This window comes from Notolepis coatsorum, assembly GCF_963971535.1.
Source record: "Notolepis coatsorum genome assembly, chromosome: 4".
Classification (NCBI taxonomy): domain Eukaryota; kingdom Metazoa; phylum Chordata; class Actinopteri; order Aulopiformes; family Paralepididae; genus Notolepis; species Notolepis coatsorum.
Genome location: NC_140168.1, coordinates 78,100,530 through 78,114,295, shown reverse-complemented (window position 1 = coordinate 78,114,295; position 13,766 = coordinate 78,100,530).

The following is a 13,766-nucleotide window of genomic DNA, read 5'->3' as shown; positions in this document are numbered from 1 at the left end:
CCGACGAAGGAACAATGGATAGAGGTAGTAGAGGGGATACAGGAAATGGAGAGAATCACACATCTGCTGAGGCTGCAAGAAGAGAAGTTTGAATTGAAATGGGAAAAGTGGGAAGAATATAGGAGGGGAAGGAAGTGGAACGACATCACAGGGGATTGAAAAGGATACAAGGAAATGATGAACAATGTAAATAAAGGATGCACATATAGAATGGACTGAAAGACCCATGCCACACTTTTTCTTTTCTCATTTTTGTATATCTGTTTTATTTTTATTTCTTGTTGATGAGTCTTTATAATTTTGTATGCTGAAATGTTGTCTATGTTGTTGAAAATTTTTTAAATAAAAACGTAAGTAAAAAAAAATAAAAAAAAAAATTATTGAGTAGAACTGAAGAGCCATATGTTGACATGTCTCATGGCTGAATAGAGAGTCGTTAAAAGAGTCACTTCCTTAAACACTCCATCAGTTTAAACCCAAAGCCCACAAATCTACCAGAGGAAACCATTGTCGCTTAAACGGTATTAAGAATTGCAGCTCAAAGTGCTTCACAGCAGTAAACAATACATAGGCATAAAATGAGCAAGATCAAGATCAATGCATAAAGTGCAGGCATAAAATTTGGGATAAAATAAGCATACAATTAGCATAAAATAGACAGCAGAAAAATAGACAAGTCAAGATAAGGCATTGATCATTAAATCACATGATTTTTCATATTAGGATCTAACATCTTAATTGGCCTCTTTGTTTACTGTTAGATTGTCACTGATACACATCAAATAGACATATACATTTTACACAATACAGTTGATAAGAAAAGGGTAGAAAACAAAGTGCTTCAGCCCAACAGTATTTTAGAAGTTCAGTTCATAATACTCCGCCTTTCCCCCCGTTCTTATAGAACATTATAGAACAATTACAGTTCTGAATTAATTTACAGAACAACAACAATAAGTATGTCTACTTAAAGTTGTATTTGTGTTTAGGCACAATAAATAATAAGAAAGCCCAGAGCAGTATTTCGCTCTCAATACTTTGAGTTTCATTACAAAGATCAGTTCTAAAATACTATACTAGAATATATTTTACTGTATATTACTGTATATTTTTGGCTGTATATTTGATTTTTGACTAACTAAATGTTCGATACCTAAAACCTAAAACGATCTGTAGTGCTGAATTTCCCTTGGGATCAATAAAGTACATATATTCTATAAACTATATAAGCTAAACTATAATCCAAATGTAACTTTCTCCTCAGGACCTTCATCCACAGAAAAAAACCTGAGGGAACCTGATAACTTGTTTCAAGGATACGTACAGTATATTTAATCCACATATATACATATGTATATACACACACACACATATGCACACACACACACACACACACACACACACACACACACACACACACACACACACACACACACACACACATGCACACACAGCTTTAAAACCATATATATTGGTTGATATGAAAGCTGACCTGCACAGAATCCATAAACACACATTATACTGCTGAGAAACACCTGGTCTTCATTGAAATCTCAGTGAAACCACTCCTACTAGTTCCTTCCTCTCTCTCTCTGCTTCTTCATGATGAAACCTCTCCTACTAGCCACTGACCATTAGCTGCCAGAGACTTGTCCTGGTGACTTGTTGTTCACAATCTGTAAGTTGCTTTGGATAAAGGTGTCAATAAATGACTCAATTGTAAATTGTAGTTCCTTCCTCTCTCTCAGCTCCTTCAGGATGAAACCTCTCCTACTAGTTCCTTCCTACATGAGCTACTTCAGGATGAAACCTCTCATACTAGTTCCTTCCTACATGAGCTACTTCAGGATGAAACCTCTCCTACTAGTTACTTCCTTCCTCTCCTACTAGTTCTCGTTCAGCTGAGTATCTCTCTCTCTCTCTCTCTCTCTCTCTCTCTCTCTCTCTCTCTCTCTCTCTCTCTCTCTCTCTCTCTCTCTCTCTCTCTCTCTCTCTCTCTCTCTCTCTCTCTCTCTCACTCTCTCTCACTCTCTCTGACAGGCACTTAGAGATGACACACATCCTGTCAACTAACAACTAACAGACTGCCCACTCAATTCTCAGCAGCCCACGCCTTGGGCTGAGAAGGTGTGTACATGAGAGAGAGAGAGAGAGAGAGAGAGAGAGAGAGAGAGAGAGAGAGAGAGAGAGAGAGAGAGAGAGAGAGAGAGAGAGAGGTTGTTCCCTGTTGTGATTACAATTCTGTAAATGAACAAAAATACTAAGAAACTGTTAAAACTATGAACCTGAATACCAGGAGATCTCTTCCCCCATCGGGGGACATTCTAGACACCTTCTCTTAGCACCTTTCTAAGCCTGCTGAGAGAGAGTGCTATCGTTTTAGACAGACTAGGAGTTGAACCATGACCTCAGCATAAACCAAATCAAATCAAATCAAATGTATTTGTAAGGCCCGACAACACACGTTAATGTCCCCATGGGCCGGACACGTCTTCTTTAAACAAGTCAAGAAGAAACATCACAATAGGTCAAGAACAAAACAAAAACACCATAAAGTCAAAAAAAAAAACAAAAAAAAAATAGCTAAATACACTCCAAGTCATACCCCACATGAAGGTAAGGAAAAACTCACTAAAACCTAGCAATAGGAAAAAATGCACCACAGGCAATGTGGAGGAGAGAAACCTTAGAAGGGCCCTTCAAGGGGGGATCTCCCTTCTTAGATGTCGGTGATAGTAGTGTTGCAGTAAAACAGATGAACAGCATCACCAAAGCACCATGATAACACAACATCACATGTGAATGCCTTTTAGCAAGACACTTAAAGGATCTCAATTGCAGATTTAGCAATTTTGAACATTATCATAGCAGCAGACAACTGATTAGAGAATGGAGTCCCGCTCCCTCTGTGTGTGTGTTGTAATCCAAGCCTCTCTGTTCTTTGTTTTGGTAGTGGTGCCGACTGTGCGTGCGCGTTAGTGCACGTGAGTCTCTCCACGTGAAAGTGTTGGCCTTCCTCGCCCCATTTCCCGAACATGGAATGCACACCTGATTAGATAGTCGATTGGTCCTGTTTTTCAGCTCTGGCTTTCAAGAAAGAAAATGACCTATTTTCCCACCTAAAATTATGTTTCTGACAACATTTTATGCTGGGAAATAATACACACAATTGCTGGATGTTGATTCCTATTTTGATCTGCAACTCATAGTTTGATAGTTTGATCTGAATTTCAGGAGCCAGGATGCCTCGCTTTGGAAAACCTGTTTGTCCTCTGTGTGTTGGAAGAAACAGCGGTTGCTATGTGCGAAACAGTGGTTGCTATGTGGTGATATAGACGGTTTGTACTTGACAACATGAACCTTCTAAATGGACCCACATGTATTTCCTGTTGCAGTGCAAGGAAACTATAAGAGAAGGAAGGGTCACGTCACTCTGTAGCGCGTGAACTCACATTGGTGCCATGTGTGGGAACTTTGAGTTTGGCTGATATTGAGTTGAATGGGATCAGCCATCTCCTCGTTAAACAGATTATTACCTTGGATGTCAGAATCATCTACAACTTGTTGCACTGTTAACTAGCTAATGTGTGATATATTGGTTGATGTGTATTTCTTCAGATAGCTTGTATATTTTTTAGGGCTGTGACGTTATCGTGTTAATTTTGATTAATTAACTACAGAAATGTCTTCACGTAATTAAACGTTTTCGCCCATCAACCAATACGTTGTTGGAAAGTTGAATTTGCCGCCTTTCGATCGTCACCACACTCAACCTATTACGTGATTCCATTCTCGAATTACAAGACGAAGCATCCGGTGTCATTTGACAAGCCGTTCGGCCGAGTGACCACGTCCGGTTGTGAACGGTCCTGAACTGACCAGTGACCAGTCACCGCTGATGGCGAAAATGATTGACCACTGTTGTAGCCAAGGAGCGTCTGCTCTGAAAGCGATCCCAGACGGGCGCTGACAGTGGGGGAAAGTAACACAAGAAGACAAAGAAGTCCTTGTTTTGACTTAAGAAGCGAAATTAATGACAGTAGACGGCCATTTTGGATAATCACGCTGAATTATTGCCGGTACACACATTATAAAAACCTTTGTGAAACAAAATAGATATCCGTGGGATTTTTATAAACTTTGGACCTGTATGACTATAAGACTTCAGGCTATGGAACCGTTATGTTTTCCAGCTCCTACCTCTCAGCTGGAACTTATAAACAGGCATCTGGGCAACCACTAAACAGAAATGTGAGTACACAAAACTTTTACTTCAGTGTGTTCAAACCTCTGATACTCTATTCATTAGCACTCAACATGATTTTTCTTTATTGTGTAACAAACTTTGGAATGTTACCTTTCAAAGAGAAAAGGTCCTTTGCGCTATATATATATAACTCTATATAATAAAATTGCTGCACTTTGTTAAAAATTGCATTGACCTGACTGTTGGTCTGTGTAGTAGCTAATAAACAAGAGTTTGCTGCTTAAACGTATGTATAATGTATATTCATTGATTCACTTGTATACCAAAATCCATTTGAATTGAAGATATTGCTTTTCGCATCAAATATTGATATGCGTTTAAAATGTGATTAACTATAAAGTCTTGGATTAATTCAATAAACATTTTTAACCAAGTCCCACCACTAATAGTTTTACCAAGCAGAGCATAGAACGCGGGTATGACCCTTCTTTCTTTTCTTTGGTGGTTACCAAAGGTTACAGGCAGCAATTTTTGAAGAGAGACAACGGACACAAACATTCTGTGCAAGGCCTCTATTCTCTAGTCGGCTACATGCTCTGCCTTCTCTTGCTCGAACCCCAGACCCCCTGCTCCTCCTCTTCAGCCTGCTGCCGCTCCATCACTGTCCCCTCCTGTACCCAGCTCTCACAAAACACAACAATGGTACCAGTCAGACCACTTCCAAACAAGACTGGGAGGAGTGGGAGGACAGGGGAGGAGAAGGATGAGAGGGGAGAGGAGAGGGGTGGATAGAAGTTAGAGAATGGAGAGGAGTAGAAGAGAGGATATGACAAGGGAGAATGTGGAGTGGGGAACAATGTAGAAGAGGAGAGAAGAGAAGATGAGAGAATAGAGGAGGGGAGAGGAGGAGAGAGGAGAGGAGGGGAGATGAGAGGGGAGAGGAGAGGGATTGGAGAGAAGTTAGAGAATGGAGAGAAGTAGAAGAGAGGATATGACGAGAGAGCATGTGGAGTGGAGAACAATATAGAAGAGGAGAAAAGAGAAGATGAGAGAAGAGAGGAGAAGAGATGAGGAGAGAGGATAGGAGATGAGAGGAGGAGAGAAGAGAGGAGAGAGGAGAGGAGATTAGAGGAGAGAGGAGAGAAGAGGAGATGGGAGGAGGAGATAGGAGAGGAGAAGATGGGAGGAGGAGATAGGAGTGGAGGGTAGGAGGGAGGAGAGGAGCAGAGGGGAGAGGAGAGAGGAGAGGAGCAGAGAAGAGAGGAGAGGAGAGGAGTGGAGGAGAGGAGTGGAGGAGAGGCGAGAGGAGGAGATAGGAGAAATGAGACAGGAGAGAGGAGAGAGAAGAGGAGCAAAGGAGAGAGGAGAGGAGAGAGGAGAGAAAAGAGGAGAGGAGTGGAGGAAATGAGGAGAGGAGTGGGGGAGAGGAGAGGAGAGGAGGGGAGGAGAGGTGGGGGGAGAGGAGAGGAGAAGAGGAGAGAAAATAAAAGGAGTATATGAAAGGAGAGAAGGGATTGTGTGGGGTGAAATATTGAAACAAAGGGAAGGGGGAGGAGGAAGCAGGAGAGAGGAGTGTGTGGCGTAGAGGAGAGGAAGAGAAGAGAGGAAGAGAAGAGAAGAGAGGAGAGGGGTAATTGTGTGTGTGTGTGTGGGGGGGGGGCGTGCGCTGGCAGAGAGAGCATGTTCTTTTGACAAACATTTCTACACAAACCAGCTGTTCTGCCTGACCCCCACTCACAGTAGGATTACACACACACACACACACACACACACACACACACACACACACACACACACACACACACACACACACACACACACACACACACACACACACACACACACACACACACACACACACACACACACACACACACACACACACACACACACACACACACACACACACACACACACACACACACACACACACACACACACACACACACACACACACACACACACACACACACACACACACACACACACACACACACACATATACTGTACACTAGAGAGTTATAACAATTTCAAGATACTGTACTACACTTGGGTGGTTACCCTCAATTACAGCGATGACGAGCTTACAAAACAAAGACACAGTTTATCAGCAAATTCATACATATAGGCACAATAAATAAGAATAAACAATAGAAATCAAGAAGACAGTTACAAGTCGACACACAGTGGTCGGAGATCATACTTTTAAATGCAGCAAAAAAAGGAAGAACCTTCAGCTTCAGAATCAGTTGGAGGGTGTTCCAGGTGTTGGAAACATCAAAAGAAAAGCAGTTTTTTCATTTGTCATTTGAATGTGTAGAATAGGTTCCAAGATTCCATTCCAGCAGTGTTGTGATGTAAGGGGGAGGTTTACCAATAAGGACTTTATACCAATGATAGTTATGCGTTTTTTTTTAACAACCACATCAAACAAGAGGTGGACGCGGGCAAATACTGCGGCATGGTCATGCTGGACCTACAAAAGGCTTTCGACACTGTCAATCACTCCATTCTGATTGACAAGCTAAAAGCAATTGGTTTTGATAGTTCATCAGTGAGCTGGATGCAATCCTACCTGGAGGGGAGAGAACAGATGGTGGAGGTAAACGGTACTCTATCCCCCCCCCCCCCCTCCCAGTGAGCTGTGGTGTTCCACAAGGAAGCATATTAGGACTGTTTACTGTTCCTAAAATGACATGTCGTCAGCTTGTGACTGCAACTTGTTCCTGTTCGCGGACCACTCAGCCCTGCTGGTCTCTGACAAGAACAAGTTACAGGTTGAAAAAACCCTCAGCTCAGAACTCGGCAGAATCTGCACCTGGCTCGCTGATAACAAACTATCAATTACACCTGGGTAAAACAGAGTCCATTCTCTTCGGATCAAATAACAAACTCAGAAAGACCAACGGCTTCTCAGTTACAGTGGGTGACAATATTGTCACAAGGAAAGATGAAATTACATACCTGTGTTCCATCCTAGAGGAAAATCTTTCCTGTGACAAAATGGCATCCAATGTAATAAAAAAAGTCAACCAACGAACAAGATTCTTGTACCGGATCTCCTCGCTGGTAAACAAGGGTACTACGACTATGCTTGCACCTCATGGTACCAAAGCACCTCAAAGGCACTAAAAACAAGACTACAAACATCACAAAACAAACTGGTCAGACTACTGCTTGACCTTACTCCACCCTTGTGCCTCCCTAGGACTGCTGACACACACTGGGCTTGGTCATGAAATGATGGCTCATGTTTAAAGCCATATAATTTTAACTGTTTACTATTTTTAAAACCTTTTTTCACCCATGATTAACAGTAATAGCATAATCTCAATATATCTCTCAACAGATTACTCATATTTCGGAATTATAACCACTCAAATCTGTGTTTGTTTGATACAACGTTTTTTTTCATCGAAGAAAACGGATAAATGTTTTTTTTACCATATTTCTACACATTTCCGCCGCAACATTACTTGACGAAATATCTCGACGAAATACCTCTGAATACGAATAAAAAAAAATATTAAAGATTCGATGACTAGTTCGGCCAGAAACGGCTTTGAGGCGAAACGTTACTAAGCGCTCATACATGCCTAAATGTCCAGCGGGCGCTTCCAAGTAGTTCTACGGCTGAAATCTTGAGCTCTGCTCGCTGGTGGGAGGAGGACCAGACGTGCTGCATCTCTACAATTCGTAGCCGCATTTCTGCAGACCCCTCTCTGATTGGTTGAACTCCATTTCTGCAGACCCCTCCCATTTCTGCAGACCCCTCTCTGATTGGTTGAGCGAAGCCTCTCTCTGATTGGTTGAGCGAAGCCCCTTTTAAGGTACGCGCTTGGTTTGAGCAAAGCCCCTCTCAGGTACGTGTTGTAAGGTTATCGCGGTGCTTGCGCCAAAAAAAGAAATCGCGCCAAAAAAAGAAAAAAGATGCCGCACATTAATATGGCAGCTAATCTTAAAATACGCGTCAGCAATGATGAGCGTTTTCCCTGTACTCCGCCATGTGAATCTAATCTGGATGCGTACCCTGAACTTGTGGTAGGCCTAGACATTTTCAATTCATCATCTTGTTTACATCAGGGTCCCCCATGTTCAATTCATGATAACATATATGACATACAGGTAGACAGATGGACAGTACTGCTACATTTAGACATTTATGACATACCAGATTTTGAACTTGTGGTAGGCCTAGATATTTTCAATTCATCGTCTTGTTTACATCAGGGTCCCCCATGTTCAATTCATGATAACATATATGACATACAGGTAGACAGATGGACAGTACTGCTACATCTAGACATTTATGACATACCAGATTTTGAACTTGTGGTAGGCCTAGACATTTTCAATTCATCGTCTTGTTTACATCAGGGTCCCCCATGTTCAATTCATGATAACATATATGACATACAGGTAGACAGATAGACAGTACTGCTACATCTAGACATTTATGACATACCAGATTTACAAATACAGTACTGTTTGTGATACAAAAAGAGTCCAGAAAAGAAAGGCTATACTTTATTAACAGATTGCAGAATGGGTACAGTACACAGTACAGCTCAATACATACAATTGTTAAGGGAATGCAGACCCCAGAGAAAGACTTTCGTCTTGTTTACATCAGGGTCCCCCATTTTCAATTCATCGTAACATATGACATACAGATAGACAACTGGGTTAATCTAAATGTTACATTGTACAGTAAGTGGGGAGTGTAAACAAGTTGAACGCTGGCTGTGTTGTGAAATGTGAATAAACCGTGAAGTCACGCGAAATAACGTTATACGCGAAGCTATACAAACCAATTACATAATCCTATCCAACATGTGTAAAGGCACACACAACATATTCCAGTTAACACTTTGGGTGCCGGGAAACGCTTAAACACGTCATTCCCGGCCATGCTCAAGTTGCCGAAGACTCTTTACAGCGTCTTTGATATCAATATTTCAAAAATCTGGGATCGGATTCATATGTCCCCTCCGCTGGCCTGAGATCCACCAGGAGGACCCACTGAGCTCTCTGGCGGTTCAGGAGCGCCATCTGGTGGCCGATCGGCGCAATCGCTTAACAGGAAGTGCCATAGAGGTTGTGCTGGACGGCCGTATTACTTCCGGGCACTCGCTATAGGTCCCGGCATTCTAGCTCGTCACAATACACAGCGATCGATTGCCAATAACTCGATAAACAACATGATTTGGACGTATATACCATTATACAAGCTGGAGATGGACCGGGTAAATCTACATCCCATAATGATAAAATGTCTACTCTACGATGATCGCCCAACGGCGCGCGGAGACTGGGGTGAGTTTTAGCGTGTAAAGTTACCGTCTTCGATACTAACTGCTATTATCAACATTTGACCCACATTAGATGATTGGTATAACGCTGCCCACGGAATTATAAACGCCCCCTAGCCCATCCGGTCAACATCAGATGACGTGTAGTAACTTCTAGAAGTACGTCTAGTTGGAATTTTTTATAACGCGCTGATTGCCATAAAACTGTATTGCATCATCAATATAATGTATTTGGGGCTATAGATCATGTTCTGGAGAAAGCTGCAGAAAGAGATGAAAACATACTTATACATTAGACCATACTTTACTATGAATATGTGAATGAAAAAGTTTAACGTTGCTACACAATGAACAATACATATAGGACTTTGAATGGGCCCTAATAATGGCAATGTAGCAATAGAATTTAAAAAGTTATAGCCCTGCAAAGAAGGGGACTTTCTCTATAGACAAATAGAGCCGGCAACCTACGGTTGATAATGAATTTAACCCATGGCAGCTAAAGTGTTAACGGTATATTTTTGTAATGATTCGTTATGGCGTAATCAACAACCGTGGGTTTTCAGCCTCTCTCTCTGGAGTTAACGGAGTTTCGACTCCTGGCTAGAGGAGCTTGTCTCGGCTCATGCGGGGGGCCAATCAGAGAGGGGCTTCGCTCAACCAATCAGAGAGGGGTCTGCAGAAATGGGAGGGGTCTGCAAAAATGGAGTTCAACCAATCAGAGAGGGGTCTGCAGAAATGCGGCTACGAATTGTAGAGACGCAGACGTGCTCTGGCAAGTGCACTTCCTCGTTGGAGCGCGCCGGCTTATGGGGGGCTCGTGTTTCGGCATATGGCACGCTGTGGACTACGGGGTCCGGTTCGCCTCTGGTTCTGTTTTGAAAATCCACTCGCTCGACCCCCCCCCCCCCCCACCCCCCCCCCCCCCGCCCCCATGTATCCGCTGTTTCAATCACCGGGAGCCCGCAACAGGCTCTCTCACCCTCCCCTGAATTGTGGCAAAGTTATCTGTAGAGCAATTACGTCACCATGTTTTTTACATCGGTAACAGCACACCCTAACGCTAGACGGGGTTCTTAGCTTGTGGAATATGCAAAGCAATGGTAAATATATCGAGAATTTAACGAATGAGAGCAGATTTAAAAATGGTTAAAAATGCCGTTTTTGAGGTCTCACGGTGTTCCATTAGACATACCAGTTGAACACCACAGATACCACAAATTCTTCTATGAAAGAGATACATTGAGAGGTTTTGTATCAGGTTTTTATTATCAATTACTAACGTCCTCGTATGAAACCCTCCAACTAGACTCTGTCTGGAGGAGGGATATACCAGACCTGGAAAGTGACTTTGATTGGCAAGAAGCATGGGCAAATGTCCGTCTTTCATCAAGGAACCCGGACCATCAACAAATCAATCTTAACTATATTCACAGGACATACTTGACTCCTGTAAGACTGAACAGAATGGGCCTTAAACAAGACTCAAAATGCTCCCCAATGTACAAATGGAGACGAAGGGACATTTATGCACATGTATTGGGACTGCCCACCAGTTAAGGCATTCTGGAAAGATGTGACCCATCAATTATCAAAACTCGTATCTTGGAATATACCAGTACACCCCTCTGTATTACTATTGAATGATGTTTTTGAGTTTGCAGTAAATCCACAGCTAAAGAGATTGGTTTTATCGGGTATCACAGTAGCTAAAAAACTGATCGCATCACGCTGGTTTCAACCGGAAAAAATGTGCAGGAAGGTTTGGTCTCTTACATATCTCGATGTGATTTATCAAGAAATATCTACAGCAAGAATTCTGGGTCTCAACGAATCCAAAATGTCAATGTGGTTAGAAGTGGTGGAGAGAATAAAAGCTAGCTTATAATGGTAGTGTCTGGTTAGAGTGAGGGATAGTGGAGGTACTATCCAAGGAGGGGTCCGGGAGGGGGGGGTTCGAGCTGGAGCATATGTGTAGGGTTCTAGAAAATAGGTATTAGGGGTATATCCTGTATAAGGCATTTGTATAATTGGTAATTTCGTTGGATATACACTATATACGTTAAAATATTATTATAGACTTTTTTTTGTTTTCTGTTTCTGTACTTGCATATCATTTTAGCCACCTTGTCTGTTAGTTTCATTATGCATTATGTGTTGAGTACTGACTTTTAATCATTTTTGTTTTGCAATAAAAAAAAAAAAAAAAAAAAATGCCGTTTTAACATTGGAGCGGATGGGAGTAGAAAACATGACCAGGGGGTAAACAAGGCACTAAATACTATAACTATTTTTTTTAGTGTTTCATATTATAAGCTTTTGACACAATGAACATATATGTAAAATTAAGATATTTTCCCAATTTCATGAAATAATAATAAACACAGACACCGCTGTGCTCACACACACACTCAAAATATTTCAAAAAAGTAGTTTTCATGACCAGGGGGTCCACAAGGGGTTAAACCCACCTCACCCCTGCCCATTTTGACAACCTAGGATGGCTTATAGTAGACGACAGAGTACAACAACTTGCAATGGGCCCTGGTCTACAAGATACACTACAGCAGTGGGCAAGGCGCTCGCAACGAAAGGAATGTGAATCCCTACCCACATTCAAAACCGCTCTCAAAGAGCACCTACGGGAGGCTCCAATTTGAAACTGGCCCCTGTAAATGTCCAACCCCCCCCCCCCCCCCCCCCTGACACCCACCCACCGACCCCCTCCGAATGTACAGTTTCCTCCCCCCTCGTATGTATATATTTTCTGTTAGGATCTCTGTTTAACAGTACTGTATATTTGCATATCTTGTATGTCACAAATGTAACAGTACTGTGTATACCTGTATGTCATGTATGTCATAAATGTCATGATATATATCTGTATATCTGTATGTTTATGTCATAAATGTCATTATGAATTGAAAATGGGGTCATTGGGGGACCCTGATGTAAACCAGACGAAAGTATTTCTCTGGTCTGCATCCCTTTAACAATTGTGTGTATTGAGCCATACTGTATTTTTCAATCAATCAATCCTTTCAACCAGAGAAGGCCATCCAACCTTTTCATAAAGGACACAGTGGTGGGTATCATATCTGTCACCAGTATTAATTCTGAGGGCAGAATGATAGACCGAGTCCAGAGGTTTAATTCATACTTGGAAGTAGAATAAGAGCGTTGCTGGTTTTGGTCTTTTCTTGGGCTCATGTTGACAATAAGAAAAATAAACTAAACCACACAACCTTATCCTTCAATCTTAAATGTCATTCCATCAAAATAAATTATTTTCCACAGGAAATACTTCCCGCTCCGTTTAATAAAGCGAGTCGGTCATACGAGACACTTTTATCAAGATGTTCAGTTTTGTTGGAACTTCCACTGAGAAACTGTTGTGAGACTGCCTGCCAATGCGTCACATTACGCTTTATGCTGCATATAATATATTCTTTGGTTTTACTTGCTGTGAGTCAAGTTGGTTTGAATCTATCATCTATCATAATTACGCTATGGAACACCTTACCTATGGACATTAGGGAGGCTAGCTTTTTCTTATTCACTGCAGTGCTCTATTTTATTCTATTTTATTCTCATGTTATGTCTATTTTACAGCTGTGTAGCACTTTGGGCTGCAATTATTGTATGAAAGGTACTATACAAATAAAGTGTATTATTATTATTGTTGTTGTTGTTGTTGTTAATTGGTTGGTTGGTTTGAATATTGAAGATGGCTGTATGTCATATGTATGTCTCTGTCCTATCCTTCCTGTTGCTCTTAACTGTATCTGTATCTAATATAGCAGAAAGGTCATCTTTAAAATAGAAAAATACTGAAGTGAACTGAATCATTGCATGCTTCCTGCTTTTGCTGCATTTACAAGTATGACCTCTGACCACTGTGTGTCGACTTGTAACTGTCTTAGCTGATTTCTATTGTTTATTCTTATTTTATTTGCCTACATGTAGGAATTTGCTGATAAACCGTGTCTTTGTTTTGTAAGCTCATGGTCACTGTAAATGAGGGTAACCTCAGTGTCTTACAAGTTGAACGGGCAACCTTCCAGTCACAAGCCTGCTTCTCGTTGTCACTGGACACCATGCAGATAGAAGATGTGTACTGTATGTGTTTCACATGGAGCTGGTTACAGTCCTTGGGATGCTGTGGAATCATCTACAGCATAGGTGTCAAACTCATGGCCCGTGCGCCAAATGTGGCCCGCCACGTCATTTGATGTGGCCCCCAAGAG